The sequence below is a fragment of the Eleutherodactylus coqui genome, chromosome 12 (genome assembly GCF_035609145.1).
Source record: "Eleutherodactylus coqui strain aEleCoq1 chromosome 12, aEleCoq1.hap1, whole genome shotgun sequence".
Classification (NCBI taxonomy): Eukaryota; Metazoa; Chordata; class Amphibia; order Anura; family Eleutherodactylidae; genus Eleutherodactylus; species Eleutherodactylus coqui.
This window is the reverse complement of record NC_089848.1, coordinates 80,032,373-80,052,077: the sequence shown is the minus strand read 5'-3', so window position 1 is coordinate 80,052,077 and position 19,705 is coordinate 80,032,373. Positions and strand designations below refer to the sequence as shown.

At 43.8% G+C, this 19,705-nt stretch overlaps 1 protein-coding gene across 1 annotated transcript in view; it reads right to left on the bottom strand.

Moving 5' to 3' along the window:
* Positions 1-19,705, bottom strand: part of LOC136586754 (corticotropin-releasing factor receptor 2) — a 251,085-nt gene that overhangs the window by 133,212 nt on the left and 98,168 nt on the right. The gene's annotated exons all lie outside the window — the stretch shown is intronic.

Here is a 19,705-nt window from a genome sequence, read left to right as displayed (position 1 = left end):
TATATATATATGAGATAAATATGAGATAGATAGATATGCAATAAATATTAGATAGATAAATAGATATGAGATAGATAGATATTGGATAGATAGATATGCAATAAATATTAGATAGATAAATAGATATGAGATAGATAGAGAGATATGAGATAGATATGAGATGGATAAATAGACAGATAGATATGAGATAGACAGATATATATATATATATATATATATATATATATATATATATATATGATAGATTTCAAGCTACTGCTGCTGAGTAGTGAACAAAAATTCCAGTGAGACAGATAAGACTGCTGGCACTTGTAGTTATTCATGAGCATAGACAATTAGGCCGTCTGCACACGGACATATTTGCACTGCAGAATCCAGAGCGGGCATCGGCCTCCGGATCCGCAGCAAATATCGTCCATAGCATGCTATGGAAAAGTGCTTTTTCCTGCATATGAGCTGAAATCAATTGCGATTTTCTGCTCGCAGACGAAAAACCGCAGCATGCTGTGTTTTTCTGCGGTATCTGCACAGAAGGCTTCCATTGAAGTCAATGGAATCCGTCCGACCTGCAGCCCGTCCGCAATTAACATTGTGGACAGGTCACAGATTCAGTGTCATCGCCTAGTAACGAAGCAGGAAAATCTGTACTGCGCATGTTTGATGGTGAGTCGTCCGGACCATATGCAGCAGAGATAATGAGGACGACTGATAGGTACGCGGGGTCACCGGCCAGGCACAGGGTCAGATACCGCTGCCGGATTCTGCATCCAGAATCCAACCCAGTCGTGTGCAGCCGGTCTTCGTTGCAACATTTGGAGAAAACATAATGAACCCATCCAGCCGACATTTACACTGTCCCTGTCCCTCTTTCTCAATCTCTCCCTCTTTTCTATGTCATGCCCCCTTCAGTCTCTTCTCTCTCTTTTCCCCTCCTCCTTCTCCTCCAAATCTCTTTCCCCCCTATCACTACACCCATCCCATCACTCTCCTTTACTTCTCTCTCAGTCCTTTATATCAGTCTTTCCCCTCTTTCTACCCTTAACACCTTCTCCCTCTACATTACTTATGGTCTCTATTTCCTTTCTCTCTTTCTGCTCACTTTCCCCTCTTTCCCGCTTCTCTTCCTCCCTCCTTTACCCTGCTCTCTCTCTCCCTTCTTTTTCCCACTACCCCTGCTCTCTCTGTCTCTCGCCTTCTCTTAGGGCCCATTTACACGGGCTTATTTTCTGTCCGTATTCAGTCCATATTTTTTTTCTGATTGAATTAAATTGGTGTGTTCCGACGTGCATATATTACGCATGTAAAAGTAACCACAGTACGTCCTGCTTTGGTCCATACCAAAATCAGCATGAAAGTCCATGGGAGTGTAAGCAAAAAACTGTGAAAACGAACATCACGTGTATTTACTGCGTTTTTTTTAACATATTTTGCCAAGACACAGTGGAAAACGCAGTGAATACGGATGTAACATAGATGCAGAAAAGGCACAAAAACACAGATACACAGGCAATGAAAAAGGTGCGTTTTTCGCAGAGCCAAATTGCATATGCCTATATGACTGAGGCCTTACCCCTTTCTCTCTTTTACCCTTTCCTTCTCTCGCTCCCTTACACAACCGTATTTGCGCATGTTTTTTCGCTCATAAAATATATGTGTGCAAAAACACAAGGGATAGAACCCATTGACTTCAATGGGTTCGTTCTTATAAATGTGCACAAAGAAATAGGATTTGCTCTATTTTCCACTGCGTTTGCCCACCACATTCTCCATAGAAGTCTATGAAAGGAGCGCAAATGCGCAAGGGGGTGCGTCAAACACTGCGCAAAACCAGGAGGAAAAGAACACATCTGGACCTCATTAGGCTAAATAGTCCATTAATCCACAGAAGGGATGTGTCGGGCTTGTGTGAACTGGCAAACAGCAGAGTACTATGTACAGACACGCGCACATATCCACATTCTTCCAATCTCATTCATGTGCAAATACATTGGGCTGAGGCGAGCGTATATGCGATATGCTCGTGTGAAGCCGCCCTTAACCTCCTATGGCTCACTCACACGAGCGTATGTTGACTGCGTATTATGCGTGCACCTTTTGCATGAGTAATATGCTGTACTCGTATCCCATACACTTGAAATACGCATGCAAAAAAGTGACATGTTCTGTCTTGGCGCATATTATGCGCACGTACACGCCATAACAGCCTATGGAGATTGAACTGCATGTATACATGCTGCATGCTACCGCATGAAAACAATGCATGTCATATGCACTCGCACACACTTGTGTGAGTGAGGCCTTATATTGAGCCGCTGATCTCTGGAGAGGACCCTAAAGAGTTAAGTGTTCATCTACTAAACAGGAAGAGAAGGCGTCCCTGTAGTGCAACCAAGAATCTGGATAAGTGAGCGGAGATCAGAGATGAAAATAATCATTCTACTCTTTATTAGTATAGCGCCAACATATACCCCGCAGCGCTGTAGACATTAGGGGGGGCAATACACAAAATGTGTCATGACATACAGTATTAAACTGTTGGAACAATAGAGGTGGGGGCCCGACTCGCAAGAGTTAACAGACTATAAGGAAGTATACACATAGGGCGATATATATATATATATATATATATATATATATATATATATATATATGTACATAAAGTTGTGTGAGTCAATCACCGGCCATGTTTGTGAATAAACAGATAAGAGATGTAGTGGGGTGTATGGGGGGGGGGGGGGGGGGGGGAATGCAGCGGGAAGAAGGGGGTCAGGTTTCCAAGGGAGAGTGTAGAAGCAGGGTAGATGAAAAAGGATTTATATTAGGGAATATGTTAGGTCTCCCTAAAAAGATGTGTTTTTAGGGCATGCCTAAAGTTGTGGGTGTTGGGAATTAACCTGATTGTCTGGGGTAGAGCATGCCAGAGAACTGGTGCAGCTTTGGAAAAATGAGGTGCAAGAGTGGGAGGATTGAATTACAGAAGATATAGAGATGAGGGAGGAGATATAAGGAGGTGCAACACTGTGGAGAGCCTCATGGGCTACAGTGATAAGTTGAAATAGCATTTTATATTTCATAGGCAGCCAATGCAGTGACCAGCACAGGGTGGAGGTGTCAGTGAAACGACCGACACAGGGTGGGGGCGTCAGTGTAGCGACCGGCCCAGTGTGCGGGCGTCAGTGTAGCGACCGGCGCAGGGTGCGGGCGTCAGTGTAGCGACCGGCGCAGGGTGTGGGCGTCAGTGTAGCGACCGGCGCAGGGTGGGGGCGTCAGTGTAGCGACCGGCGAAGGGTGGGGGCGTCAGTGTAGCGACCGGCGCAGGGTGGGGGCGTCAGTGTAGCGACCGGCGCAGGGTGGGGGCGTCAGTGTAGCGACCGGCGCAGGGTGGGGGCGTCAGTGTAGCGACCGGCGCAGGGTGGGGGCGTCAGTGTAGCGACCGGCGCAGGGTGGGGGCGTCAGTGTAGCGACCGGCGCAGGGTGCGGGCGTCAGTGTAGCGACCGGCGCAGGGTGGGGGCGTCAGTGTAGCGACCGGCGCAGGGTGGGAGCGTCAGTGTAGCGACCGGCACAGGGTGGGGGCGTCAGTGTGGTGACCGACACACAGTGGAGCTGTAAGTGTAGTGATCGGAACAGGGTGGAGCCTTCAGTGTAGTTATCGGCACAGGGTTGGGGAGTCAGTGTAGTAACCAACACAGGGTGGAGGCGTCAATGTGGTGACCAACACATCCACTCACGGAGGAAAATTCACAGCATGCTCTATTTTAGTGTGGATTCCGCATGGACGACTTCCTTTGACTTAAATGGAAGCGATGCAACCCGCGTCCCTTCCACAATGACATTGCGGAAAGGTTGTGGATTCCGCATCATCACCTACTGACAAAGCAGGAAAAGCTAGGATTAAAAAAAAAACAAAACTGCACTTCGTATGTCTGACGGCTCGCTGTGCAGACCATCCACAGTACAGGAAAAGAAGAAAAGCAAGTATGCACAAATGCCGGCTGGGCACAGGGTTGGATTCTGCTGCGGGCTCCCACATGCGGAATCCGACCCGGCATTACAGTGTCAAACACCACAGAGAGATCCAAGAGGATCAATAGAGAGTGGTTGCCATTTGATTTATCCATCAGGTGATTGCTTGAAACTTTAGTAAGAGTTGTTTCTGTAGAACACAGAGAGCAAAAGCAGACTTTAAAGGATCAAGAAAAGTTATTGAGAAAAAGCTTATTAGTCTACAGTACACCCAACATTGCAGGAGTTTAAGGATGAAGTTGAGATTAAAGAGGAGTCCGTAGTTGGCAATACAAGACGATTTAAGAGACGATTTCTTTAGTAATGGGTACATGAAAGCATGTTTGAAGGAGGAGGGAAAGGCAGCAGAAGAATGAGAGAGATTGAATATTGTTGTGAGGTGACCAATGATAGCCGGGGAGAGGAACCTAAGGAGGTGAGAGGGAAGAGGGTCACTAATGCAGGTAGTTGAGCCGGTAGTTCCAACCATTCTGAACTTGGTGGAACAGTCCTAAATTTCGGGCAGCTGTGCCATTGTCTTGGGGGGGGTTTGTCACTGTCATGCCACCACCGTTGGGTACCCCCCTCCCTGGCAGTATAACTCAGAAGGGCCATTATTTACTATGGGGGAGTTACTAAGAGGGGTATAGGGAATAGTGTCAAGATAGTAAGAGTGTGCAGAGATGAGATGTGGCTGGAAGAAGTCTTCATGGCGGTTTGGGCCCCGAAAGAACAAAAACAAAAATGGACATCACCAATCAGAGAAGATGTTACCTGTGATTACTGAGGTAACTGCACTGTAATGACTACCCATGTAGAGCTTGTATCTGACTTAGAGGTGTACTAGTAGTGTGAGGGGGGTCAATGAAGGGCACTATTACTGTGAGTTGAACACTATGGGGCACTATTATAGTACTCTTCCTGGACCAGAATCCACTATTATATATAACGCCCCATATTTATCTCCTAAATTGCTTCACCAACAAATGCCATCGTAATGGCAGAGCAACAGCTTGATCCGGTTTCAATTATGTATTTGGCTTGAGTTCATTATTCACGCCATCAAGGGAAATGACACTTCTGAAACCTAGAAAATAAATATTAGCTGCATAGCATAAATCCCAACACCCAAACAAGAGCTTAAACTAGAGAAATTTAATAAAACCAAGTGGTAGAGGGCTCGACACTGAACGACCCCTCCTGCCTGCTGTGACCCAGTGCCCACCTGCAGCCACCACTAGGGGGAGATAATATACTGATTTTAGATATGTGTAAATTTTAAAGCATAAACCTTGTTAGAAATAAATGGAACAGGATTAATGGTGGAGTCAAGAGTCACTTCAACTTTTCTTCAGTGTGCATTGTTTTATTGTGTAGCCTGCTGGATTTGCAGAATATTGACGACCAGTTTTGGAAATATGAGAGGAGCAACTCTCACCTCTATTATTTATCCAGCTCTCGCACCGATGGATTTCTATTAACTATTGCCCACTATCTCTCCTCCCACACATCTGCCAATGTACAAGGACTACTCACACAGCAGGGGCAAGCATATTACACTGCACATTACAGATTCCATCACTGTACTGTCGGTATTACAAAGAAAGTAACAGCACCGCTAAACAAGACATTACAATGCATACTTCTAAGAAACACAATATCAGAGGCTTGAGATCCAACAAGCACAACATATTGGGAAAGTTATTATCTATGTTAACCCTACCCACCAGTACAAATCCAAAACTACACCAAAGATGATGCCAGTAAGAGTGCTAGACAAGAGGCACCCTACAATAAAATACTCTTACTCTTGTACATAGGAGCAGTATTATAGTAGTTATATTCTTGTACATAGAGGCAGTATTATAGTAGTTATATTCTTGTACATAGGGTGCAGTATTATAGTAGTTATATTCTTGTACATAGGAGGCAGTATTATAGTAGTTATATTCTTGTACATAGGGGGCAGTATTATAGTAGTTATATTCTTGTACATAGGGGGGCAGTATTATAGTAGTTATATTCTTGTACATAGGGGGCAGTATTATAGTAGTTATATTCTTGTACATAGGGGGCAGTATTATAGTAGTTATATTCTTGTATATAGGAGGAAGTATTATAGTAGTTATATTCTTGTACATAGGAGGCAGTATTATAGTAGTTATATTCTTGTACATAGGGGGCAGTATTATAGTAGTTATATTCTTGTACATAGGGGGCAGTATTATAGTAGTTATATTCTTGTACATAGGGGGGCAGTATTATAGTAGTTATATTCTTGTACATAGGGAGCAGTATTATAGTAGTTATATTCCTGTACATAGGGGGCAGTATTATAGTAGTTATATTCTTGTACATAGGGGGCAGTATTATAGTAGTTATATTCTTGTACATAGGGGGCAGTATTATAGTAGTTATATTCTCGTACATAGAGGGCAGTATTATAGTAGTTATATTCTTGTACATAGAGGGCAGTATTACAGTAGTTATATTCTTGTACATAGGGGGGCAGTATTATAGTAGTTATATTCTTGTACATAGGAGACAGTATTATAGTAGTTATATACTTGTATATAGGGGGCAGTACTATAGTAGTTATATTCTTGTACATAGGAGGCAGTATTATAGTAGGTATATTCTTGTACATAGGGAGCAGTATTATAGTAGTTATATTCTTGTACATAGGAGGCAGTATTATAGTAGTTATATACTTGTATATAGGAGGCAGTATTATAGTAGTTATATTCTTGTACACAGGGGGCAGTATTATAGTAGGTATATTCTTGTACATAGGGAGCAGTATTATAGTAGTTATATTCTTGTACATAGGAGGCAGTATTATAGTAGTTATATACTTGTATATAGGAGGCAGTATTATAGTAGTTATATTCTTGTACATAGGAGGCAGTATTATAGTAGTTATATTCATGTACATAGGGGGCAGTATTATAGTAGTTATATTCTTGTACATATGAGCAGTTTTATAGTAGTTATATTCTTGTATATAGGAGGCAGTATTATAGTAGTTATATTCTTGGAAATAGGGGGCAGTATTATAGTAGTTATATTCTTGTACATAGGGGGGCAGTATTATAGTAGTTATATTCTTGTACATAGGGAGCAGTATTATAGTAGTTATATTCCTGTACATAGGATGCAGTATTACAGTAGTTATATTCTTGTACATATGGGGACAGTATTATAGTAGTTATAATCTTGTACATAGGAGGCAATATTATAGTAGTTATATACTTGTATATAGGAGGCAGTATTATAGTAGTTATATTCTTGTACTCAGGGGGCAGTATTATAGTAGGTATATTCTTGTACATAGGGAGCAGTATTATAGTAGTTATATTCTTGTACATAGGAGGCAGTGTTATAGTAGTTATATACTTGTACATAGGAGGCAGTATTATAGTAGTTATATTCTTGTACATAGGAGGCAGTATTATAGTAGTTATATTCTTGTACATAGGGGGCAGTATTATAGTAGTTATATTCTTGTACATATGAGCAGTTTTATAGTAGTTATATTCTTGTATATAGGAGGCAGTATTATAGTAGTTATATTCTTGGAAATAGGGGGGCAGTATTATAGTAGTTATATTCTTGTACATAGGGAGCAGTATTATATTAGTTATATTCCTGTACATAGGGGGCAGTATTACAGTAGTTATATTCTTGTACATATGGGGACAGTATTATAGTAGTTATAATCTTGTACATAGGGGCAATATTATAGTAGTTATATTCTTGTACATAGGGGGCAGTATTATAGTAGTTATATTCTTGTACATAGGGAGCAGTATTATAGTAGTTATATTCTTGTACATGGGGGGCAGTATTAAAGTAGTTATATTCTTGTACATAGGGGGCAGTATTATAGTAGTTCTATTCTTGTACATAGGAGGCAGTATTATAGTAGGTATATTCTTGTACATAGGGGACAGTATTATAGTAGTTACATTCTTGTACATAGGAGACAGTTTTATAGCAGTTATCTTCTTGTACATAAAGAGCAGTATTATAAACATACATATGTAAGAGTAGCTGATAGGGCTAAATGTAGGTGGCAGATTGCTTTTAAAGAAAGACAGACCAAGTTATTTGTGGCTGCGCATTTTTGTAGCCAAGGACACAACATAGAACATCTAAGGGTTATTATATTTAAAGACAACTTCAAATCCCCAAATCACAGGAGGCACAGGTAATTCAAATTTATAAGAATGCTTTATAGTTTGAACACAGGACTGAATCTGTATAATGGATTTATGGCGAGTTACGACATCTGAGAGATCTGGTGCAGGGCTAGTGGAAGCACCAGAGACAATAAAACTCCCACTTCTTATCTGTGGACCAATTAAAGATCTACAATCTACAATGAGACAAACACAGAATGACTGACAGACTACTGCCTCCACATCACAACCTATATCTATCCATCTCATATCTTTATCTATCTCTTTGGTATCTATCTACCTGTCTAATATCTATTTAATAAGGGCAAATTCAAGGGGAAAAGGATGTTAACTGAACGTACCTAATGTCCTGAACGTCAGCTGATTGATACTGGACAGCTGGGGGGACACTATATTCATCTCTTTATATTACACTGCGGAATGTCCATGTGGACTTTCCTAACTGGAATTCAGCCTGCAATCTTAAGCCAGAGACTAAGCAGCAAAGTGGACAAGATTTGTAAAAATCTCATCCACACTCTGCAGACAGTGCGTTGTGGCCAAGCCACGCTTAAACTGACATGCCGCGCGGAATTCAAAGCCGCAGCATGTCAATTGTATCGCCGTTTCCACTGTGGGCTCTCTCCTCTCTATGGGGAGAGATGGCTGCAGCGGAATTAGACCCTTTCAAAGCCCGCAAGACTTCAGCTGCGGAAATATCGCAGAATTTCCATGCGGTCCCACTGCAGACATTCAGCGAGATTTTCGCTGGATTCCTGCCCCGTGTGAACCCGGCTTAGGGAGTTTCATCATAGCGCTGGAATTAATTTTTTGGAGATAGTGGTCAGCAGAATAAAATGCGCATCATCATAGTGGGACTAGAGCACTGAGGCAAGTGTTACAACACAAAGATCAAAGCATCCTGAGCCTTGCCATAGCGCTGCAAATTTACAGCTGGCAACATTCTTCAGAGGGCATCAATAGAGTTGGATACTCCAATATCGACAATGACAGTTTCTCGAGGATTGGCTGAGGCAGCTCTGCGGTCAAGCTGTCCATTGCAACAAAAGTCCCTTACGATGCACCGTTGTCATGGATGCTTGCAGTGGTATCTCTTCCGAGCTGTAAGGTATGATGAATGGACTGTGCGGTGTTTAGCAGTGCTAAGACAGAATCACGATTTGTGGCTGATCACCGAGAAAGGGTCTGGAGGTGACGAGGTAATCATGCTGATCCTTCTGACATTTTTAATCACCACATGGCACATCAACATAGAGTCATGGTTTGGAGTGCCATCAGTATCAAGAGCTGATCACTTCTAGCACGTATCAGGGGCACATTGACGGCCCACCATTATATTGATGGCGTGCTGCAACCCATCACACCGCCATATCTTTAGGGTGCACCCAACACTATTTTACAGCACGATAATGCGCAACCCCACACAGCGAACATCAGATGGCATGCTTTGCAAGGTGTACAGGTGACTCCTGGGCCAGCACGATCCCCATGATAGCCATTAGGAAGGCCATCTGTTCTCCTTAGGGAGAGCACCTAGACGGTGAGTGAGGAGACTTATAAGGCCATTCATACTCTCTGGGTAATATGCAAATAAGGGGTGATGGATACCTTTGCAGCATCAGCAATTGGAAGGCAGCATCCCTGCAAGTCAACGCTAGACTATTTATACAAGCCTTGTAACAATGACTGGGAATTGAAAGCCAAGCCAGAATCCGTACATTAAATGGTGTCATATCTACAAGGATACTTTGTTTCTTTTACTGAGAGCAGTAACATTTTGTTCTACCGGCAGTTCAAAACAGTTTTCATCTTTATACTGTATATGATGTAGGTCACTTTATTTAGGTCTCTTGGGAATGTTTTTGGCACCGTTCCTGTGTATATCTATAGTGACTGGGATTTAGCAGCAGATCTTGGTGTCTGAAGTCCTTTTACTGCAGCGACATGCGGCAGCTTTTAGGTAACATGTCGGAGTTTAGGTTTTGCAGCTGCCCTGGGTCGTTAATCTCTTTGCTGTTTACTACATATTGTGCTGGGATTATTCAGCCAGCGCTATGGATGTAATGGTTTTACAGCTTCTGTCAAGAGCGCAGAGAGTGAAATAACAAACGATGCAGAGTGATACATCCACAGATTGTGCTGCCTCCATTTACTAAACATTGCAGTGAATATTGCTGGCAGGCGGCCCGAAGTTTGCAGTCGGAATGAGTTAACCCTGCGCCAATTACACGGGAGGAAATCAGTGAAGTTCATGGACTTTCTACCACCAGCAGCTAGATCAGCAACGAATCACATCATGAATTCATGTTTCTTCAAAAGCTGCTTTTAGATGGAACAATTAGTGCTCAAAAATTGTTAAAACGAGCGAAAGTGAACGCTATTAATCATCCGGTCTCGGCGCAAGCCAATGACTGAACGACAACGATATTTGTTCACTTTTTGTTTGTTGTTCAGGCATAAAAATCATAGTTGGCTCGTTCCCTTAGGGGACATTCACACGGGCGTATATGCGCGCATATTTGCGTGCGCAAAATTGGGCCGCACAGTACGCAGAGAATAGAAGCCATTGATTTCAATGGGCTCATTCTCATTTCATTTTTTGAGGCAGCAGAAAAAAAATGCTGCATGCTCTGCTTTTTGTGTGCACTTGCACAGAAGCGGGAGCAGAAATGCGTGTAGAATACGCAACAGGATGTACAAATGCGCTGCGCAATTCTAAAAGAAAAAGAACACATCCGGAACTCATTATGCTAAATAGCCATTTATAGATTTGTACTTATTTGGAAAGCACTACCAAAGGCTACCCGAGCAATCCAGGACTCGCAGAACTTCAGGCGTGCTCTAAAAACGCACCTCTTCAGGGAGGCATACCGCATTCCCTAAACAAACCTCTCTGTACTCCGCCTGATAACATGCTCCCTGACCTACTGACTGCAATCCCTGCTAGCCATCATAAACCGCTCCTGCAGTCACACCGTTTCTGCCGTCACACGGCTAAATGTCTGACCATTGTCTATGTGTATAGCATCGCTCACTCTCCACCTCGCCATACCGTGCACATCTCCAGCCCATTTACCTTCTGTATCACCCCATTACTTGTAGTATGTAAGCTCGTTGGAGCAGGACCCTCACCCCTATTGTTTCCATCAACTGATTACTATATGTAACCGTGGTTCTGTAATGTTTGTATTTTGTCTTTCTGTATTCCCCCCTGTCTATGTAAGCGCTGCGGAATATGTTGGCGCTATACAAATAAAGATTATTATTATTATAGTAAGTTATAAACCTCCCCATAAAAGGGCCTATTCTCATAACGGCGTATTTTCCAGACGTATTACTTCCGTACTTTACGCATGTTGCCAGGAGACAATAGGAGAAAAAGCAACATCAAATCGGGCCTTTTTACATTTTTTTTGGAATGTGAAAAACTGTGAATATGGATTCAACATAGATGTAAAAAATGTGCCCATACATCAAAAACGCATACAACATACACACAAACACAATGAAAACGGTATGTTTTTCAACAACTGAAATTCCGGACGGTATGCAAATTCTTCATTGGCTATTCACTGGATGCCTATTGTACTATTTAAAGTGTTTCTACAACTTTACAATCAAGTTTTATTGCATTAGGCGGCTTTACATGGGCGTATTTGCGTGCGCAATACGCAGAGAATAGAAGGCATGCAGTTGTGATGTCGTCTCTTAATGCTCTCATAGAAAATAGTGACTGATTCTTGAAGAAGAATTGTAAAAAAAGATTTTAAAAAATAACTGCCTGTCCCATCGGTCTAAGAGAAAAATCACTGGTGTGAAGTAACCCATTCAAATTAATGGATTCTTTTCCCGTACGGCTTCTGTCCATCTTGGAATCGAACAGGAGTCATTCGTGAAAATTGTCCATGTAAAAACAGCCTCAGGGCTCACTCCCACTTGCGTTTTTTTAACACTGCGATATCGCTGCGTTTTTTTAACGCGATTGTCAATGGGACTTTCTAATGTTAAAAATGCATCGCAAGTTTGTGCTTTGCAATTTTTGACGTTTTTAACATTCGAAAGTCTCATTGACAATCGCGTAGAAAAAACGCAGCAATATCGCGTGAAAAAAACACGCAAGAAAAACGCAAGTGTGTAGGACTCTTTAGGGCTTATTCATAGGAGCGTATATCAGCTGCCGTTTTCACGGCTGTCCGATACACGCTATCATGTGATGCATGGGCTAGGCGTATATGCTGTGGGGAGGGGGTAGACAGCTTAGCTCTGCTAAGCTGTCTCCACTTTCCCTTCCCCTTGCCGGGTCACCTCCTCTCTCCTCCCCTCCAGCTGTTTGCAATGGGAGTAGGCGGGACGGGGCAGAGCTAACCTTCTGCCCCCTCATCTTGTTCGCAGCCAGCTTAGCTCTGTCCCCGTCCTACCTCCTCCCATTGCAAACAGCGTCAAGAGGCGGAGAGGAGAAGGGGAAGGGAATTTAGCAGTCACGCTGCTAAACTCCCTCCCACCTCCCTTCTCTGGCCGCTGTCACTGGCACCGGCCAGAAAAATGGCTTCCCCTTTGACGCCGTGGGAATACGCCTGTGCGATCTGATGCAATGGAAACCAATGCATCAGATGGTAGTGTAGATCAGCCGGCCGTGAAAACGGCGGCCTATATACGCTCGTGAGAATAAGCCCTCAAGTTGTCAGGGCATACAGACAGTTGTAGTTTTGCATCAGCTGGACATACACAAATTAGGTATAACTACTAGAGATGAGCGAATATACTCGTTTCGAGTAATTACTCGATCGAGCACCACGATTTTCGAGTACTTCCGTACTCGGGTGAAAAGATTCGGGGGGCGCCAGGGGGCGGCGTGGCGGAGCGGGGGGTAGCAGCGGGAAACAGGGGGGAGCCCTCTCTCTCTCCCTCTCCCCCCCACTCCCCGCTGCAACCCCCCACTCACCCACGGCGCCCCCCGAATCTTTTCGCTCAAGTACGGAAGTACTCGAAAATCGCAGCGCTCGGGCGAAAAAGGGGCGTGGCCGAGTAGGTTCGCTCATCTCTAATAACTACTCTAACGGTGGCTTCCCATGAATGTATGCGCAAAAACACACACATTAGTGTCACCTATTTGCGTTGTGAACGTGGCGCTTTTGCACATGTTTTTGTGCATTTTACTTAACTTTTTTGCCCTGACAGGACATTTCATATGATTTAAAAGGCTATGCAGCCTAATTAGTTCCAGATGTGTTCTTTTTTCCCCCCAAATTGCGCAGCGTATAGACTCTTACGGGGTCTTTGGTGCACAAATCCACACTCAAATAGAGCATGCTGCTTTTTCATGCTTAGTGAACCCAAAAGGTTCTATTCTCTGTGTATTGCGAGCAAATAAGTCCATTTAAAAAAAAAAAATGCAGTTTTTTGTCTACCTCCATAGTTACAGACTATAAAGGTGAATACGATTTACAACTAAATACGGTTTGTTTATAGTCCTCAACCACGAGGACATTAGATCGGCGCAGAAGCTGCATACATAAAATATTAGACCATTTGTAATTCAGATTATTTTCATTTTAGATGCATTTGTCGCCCCCTTTAGATACATGAGAGCTGTAGTCTGACTGCCGAGTTTATTTCCACTTATTAAAACCCTCCCTTAGTGGCTGTTTGCTCAGTATATTTTTCCTGATGCCCCCCCAGATGATCGGGCTGATGAACCAGTGAAGTCTCTAGGACCTTATTTATGACAAATTCATCTATTTGAACAAGCTGGACGTTTTTCTGGATTTCCCTCGGGGTCTTCTGTATAGAAACATCTTATCTGACTTTGCATTTTGTGTATTTAGACATAAAAAGTTTAGGATCTGCAGCAGGAAATTATGCAGAAGGAAGAGATTCCCCTAGCAAGGGAAACATTTGTAACTTTTCTGGTACAATATTTGGTAGCAGTAAGAACAAGAAAGTAACAATGTCAAGAAAGTTATTTTTGCATGATAATGTAAGGAGAAAGAAAAAAAGAGGGAAAAGGAGAAACTGAGAATGGAATGAGAACATGAGAAGGCAGAGGAGAGGAGGCGCATGGATGAGAGATTTAGTAGGTTTGGTGCATTATGATTGGCATATGAAATGCCAGACTGAATAATTTGCCCTATTAGCTTTAAGCGGTCGCTGCACGTTGAGTAATAACCAAGCAAAAGTGTGATTTTTTACATTTTGCACATTACAGGGGTTTTCCAGGGAGAATACTATTGATGACCTACCCAATGGCCCAATGTTGTCCGTGGACGGATTTGATTTGCAATATCCACGCATGTCACCTGCAGTTAAAGCCGCCCCCTAGAGAAACATGGGGCATCCGCGCTTCATTTAACATTTGATTTTAAATGATTTGCGGATGCCACGCAAGTATAATAAATCGCAGCATGCTCTATTTTATCGCGGATCTGGCTCCATTCATCTCTATGGGAGCTAAGGATAAGCAGTGCGTCCGCAAATACATTTAAATACATTTGTGGATTCACTGCGGATATGAAGGTTAAAATCAATTAGGTAGGTGGGATTGCGTATTTTTTCAGCACGGATGATCCGCAGTGCATCCGCGTACCTCCGAGTACATCCGCTTGGGAAAAATCCGCAATCCCCGATCTCCCACAAGCAATACAAAATCCTTTTAATGACGACTCACAGTGAATCCGCTGCAAGCTGAAATGACGTCTTAGTATGGATCATCAGTAGTTGATCATCCGGGTTCCGTGACTTGCTGTCAGCGCTGCAAATTCAGAGGTCGGCGCGGAGGCCTCCATGCCAACCTCTGTGTAGTGGCCGGTGCTTGTAACTGCAGGCACGGCTCTCATAGAAATCAACTTCCATTCCAAATACACAGAGGTTGCAGCGGATGCAGTGGAAGTCTCCATGCTAACCTCTGTGTGTGCTTGTAACTGCAGGAATGGCTCACGTAGATTTCAATGAGAGCCGTGCCTGCAGTTACAAGCTCCAGCCACTTCACAGATGTCAGCGTGGAGACTTCCACTGCTTCCGCTCTATACACTGTGTATTTGTGGCATTGACAGCATGCGCCTGCCCAGCTGATCGGTCCAAGCGCCGGACCCAAACTGATCAACTATTGATGACCCAGCCAGAGAATAGGTCATTTATTGTATTCTCCCCGGAAAACTCTTTTAACATATTTTACAAACATTTCCACAGTGCTGTACATGACTTGATGTCCGCGTTGGGGCTTACAGTCTACGTTCACCTATTTCAGTTTTTGGAGTGTGGAAGGTAACTAGATTGCCACATATAGGAAGCACATACAAACACCACACAAATGTTGTCCTTGATGGTTTCGAACCCAGGATCCCAGTGCTAACCACTGAGCCACCATGCTACCGCCAAACCAAACGTTTTCCTAAAATGACATTTCTTTTAACTCAACAATCCCTCAAAAGTGCTTGCCACTAAGGTCTCCCTTCCTTCTAACTTGTTTTCCACTGCCTGTTTGTCAGGTTGTGCTGCTGAGATCTGCTGTTCTACAGGGTTCCAGAAGCACACCTTCACAGGTGAGGGATATTTGAGCTGGCTGGGTGTGGAGTTCTCCTGCCAGCCAATCCCCACGGGTCTGCTGTATATATATATATATATATATATATATATATACCAGCCCCTCTGCAAGAGGAAGCTGGTGTCAATTTACTCTGGGGTTAGTTCGTCCTGCATGCCTGTATATGTGTTATGTGTGAACAGTATCCTGTCCAGTGTTTGTGCAGGTGGCCAGTCGTGTTCTGTGGTTGTTCTGTCTTGCATGCTAGCCCTAGTAAGTTGGTGTGTGAACTGTGTCCTGTGCTGCTGGGTCATATATCATCTCTAGGCTAGTGTGGCCCTTAGGTTCCAGTGCAGGGCCACTTTTATCGAAGTGATTACTCTGCTTGCAGGCAGGGTTCTGGTTAATGTTGTCTTGTTAGAGTAGGTACCACAAGACATGAGGACCCTTGAAGCTGGGCTTGCGGCTTAAGTGACTTGGCCAATTCACGAACTAATTCCTCGTATTTATTACAGAAATTCCATCTGCTTATATGTGCAGGGATGTTTGGTGAGTGTGTTTGCCGCTATTCAGTTCCATAGAGGAGTAGTTGGAGAGTGGTGTTCCTCTGTGCTGGATGAATTGCTCCTAATCCAATAAGTGCTGCGGTTTCCTATCAGTTGTATTTCTGTTTCCATTTTTGTATTGCCTTGCTGTGTCGGCTCATCTCTCCAGGGGCTCCTAGGGACAATCAGGGCCCAGGAAGAAGAGAGTGGTGCCACCTTTATCGAGGGATGTCTCCGCTTTTAGGCAGGGACCCTTCACATTCCTGCTAGGTTAGGGCCAGCCTTCCTTCTCGCTGAAGTGGTGCTACTGATCAGCATAGCATGGTGCGCTACAGTTCATAGTGTTAACAAATGCAGTAGTGTGAACGTCACCCTGTGTCCGTGCTGAGCGTGGTGCTTGTGTGCCACAAGGACATGACACTGTTGTCATGGGAAGGCCACCTCTAGTAACAGAAACATGGAGATGGATGACAGGAAATAAAGAAGGGGATGACTCATGCTACTCATGGAAGTCTATGGAGAGATAAGGTGGGAGGAGGAAGACAGAAGTATAGACACAGATGCTGCAGCAGCTAACTAGTAAGTGATTTACAGCTACTGAAATTACATCTACACTGTTCAGTACAGCTGTACAATGTCCTCTATAATGATGCTATTATGCTGTGTGTTGCGAGTCCTCCTGTGTCCTTCAGTTTTGTCATGGTACCGATCTCTTCTCCATAGGGATTCCTTTTTACTGCTCCCTGGAAAATGGAATCCATGAACACAAATATGAATAAATTATCAGATACATTACCACATTATTTTTCCTATTTCCTCTTTCTCATTGGCTGACTTGCTGAAATTAGATCATTTTCGGGAAGTCTAAATTTATTAGCAATAGAGTTATTCAACCTAAATGTTTGGATTTGATATGAATTCAGTTATGGTGAAGGTAAATCATTTCTCATCAGTGTCCAACCTTTCATGCCCACAGCTTCTTAGATTTTTTTTATATTTTTTCTATAAAAGTTCCTAGAGTGTTAACAAAAAACTCTTCAAAGATGACATTGGCAGCAGTATAGCTCAGTCCTCCCACACAAAACGTACAGCAGTCACCTGTGGCTCCGATTAATTGGGTGTTAGACACCATACGAGGCGCTGTAGGGGATCCCTTGATTTGTGCAGGTAGTAAATAGCATTGTCGATGCAGGTACTTAGAAGAGCAGGAGGAGGTGTGAGGCTTCCATGAAGGAGGTAGACATTTTCTGCCAAGTTACAGCATAGGTTATTTGAGGATGCAATACACCGCTCATAAAGTCGCGATATTAACCTGCAGATTTAGTTAATGAACACAGAAAAGCTAAGGTCACCCCAGGGCAGAGTAACATTCTCATAAATCTAACCAAACATTCACTATCTGAAATCATATAATTCCTAAATTGTTCCTAATGACCCTTGTCCTGGTAATTTCTCATTCTGGAAAAATCAGGTGAGGAGCAGTACATCTTTCATGGCGTTAATGTCTGTCTTTCAACAGCATTGACTGGTACGTCTGTCTGCTACTAAAATGATCAGTACCAGCCTCAACCTAAATGGCATCCTGTGTGGAATAAATTTTTTTTTTGCACTCCCCTTTATAAAGTTTATTACATAAATGCAGCACCAAAGCCAAGCTCATAACATAAATACAGCCCCAGAACAAAGCTTATAACTAGAGATGAGCGAGCACCAAAATGCTCGGGTGCTCGGTACTCGAGTCGAACTTTTCGTAATGCTTGAGAGCTCGTTTCGAGTAACGAACCCCATTGAAGTCAATGGGGGACTAGAGCATTTTTGTATGGGACCGATGCTCCGCATTGGGGAGGTTGTGTGAAACACCTGAAAATATGAGAAAGTCATGGAAACATCACATAAACGCATAGATAACGGCAGGGGCAGCATGCATCTGAGGCTCCCAGGTCCCACTATGAAGCCAAATTGGGGGCAAGAGCCTGGCGGTCCACCCCCCTAACAATTTACTTGGGACAGACCATAAGCAGCAAGGCACAAGCGCTTGCACATCTTAGCTAAGCACCACACTAGCTGGAACCAAGGACAATCACTGCCTGCGAGTGACACCACTGTCTCTTCTCCTGGGTTACATGCTGGCATTGCTGTTTAATCCCACCCACGATGAGCCTGCGTCCACAGCACTCACAAAATTTTCCCTGCACAGCGTTCAGCTGCCCTCATGCCACACGCTCGCTTGATAGCCAAACCACCCTCATGTCGATTTATAAGTGCGTCTGCGATGAGGATGAACCGGAGACACACACTGCAGAGGGTTGGCAGGGCTAGACAGCGACCATCTTTGAAAGTGTAGGCGATAGCCCACAATGCTGATGAAAATTGATGATAAATTGACGTACGATCATAATTCCAATCCCGTGCCACCTCTGTCGCAAAATTGTCAGGAGCCGCAAACATGGGCATAAAGGGGACTCAGATGCCAGCACTTCTACACATCTCCACAATGCAGCAGTGCATACTAACACCAAAGATTGGTTTGAAGCAGGAGGTGTCGCAAAAGTAGCCACCACAGGTATACAGTGACCCTGTGAAAGTCTCATGAAATCACTAACGCTTCCTATGAATGCTCCAATCCAGTATCTCGGATAATTGTGGTAATTTGTAGCACGAGAGATAATACATGTCACCCAGCGCTGATCCACAGACCCCAAGCAGGAGGAGGAGTTGGTATAATAAGCCCAAGAAACCACGAGCGAGGTAGGACCCACAATACTCTGTGTGGGAAGCATGTGAGCAGGCCCAGGGTCAGGCTCGGTCCCAGCCTCCACCTTGTGTGACCCAAGGTGCCGTGAGTTACATAGCAATGGGAAATCCATGTGTCCCCACACAATTCATTCTGTGTATTTGTGCCACATAGCTGAACAAGGCAATGGGAAAGCCGTCTGCACCCTACCCAAGTCATTCAGTTTATTTGTACCAGACAGCTGGACACCGCACTGGGAAACCTTTGTGCACCCACAGCATAGGCAAGCCCATGAAACCTAAGGAAAGTATTAAGCATGAAGCAATTACAGTGCCCAAACATGGCAGAGTTTCACCCCACCCAGGACCTTGGCCTCTGCCCACACCCTCAGCCATTGTGGGCATAAAGCGGACTTGGATGCTAGTACATCTGTAAACGTCTCATTAAATCAGTTACGGTTGCTTTCATCGCTCCAAAGACTAGATGAACCACAAAGAAGTTCTACAGGCCAAACCTGGTGCAGTTGCATCCCCCCAGGACCTCGGCCTCTGCCTACACCCTCAGTAATCGTGGGCATAAAGTGGACTCGGATGCTAGTACAGCTGTGAACGTCTCATTAAATCATTTACGGTTGCTTTCATTGCTCCAAAGACAGGATGAACCACAAAGAAGTTCCACAGGCCAAACCTGGCACAGTTGCAT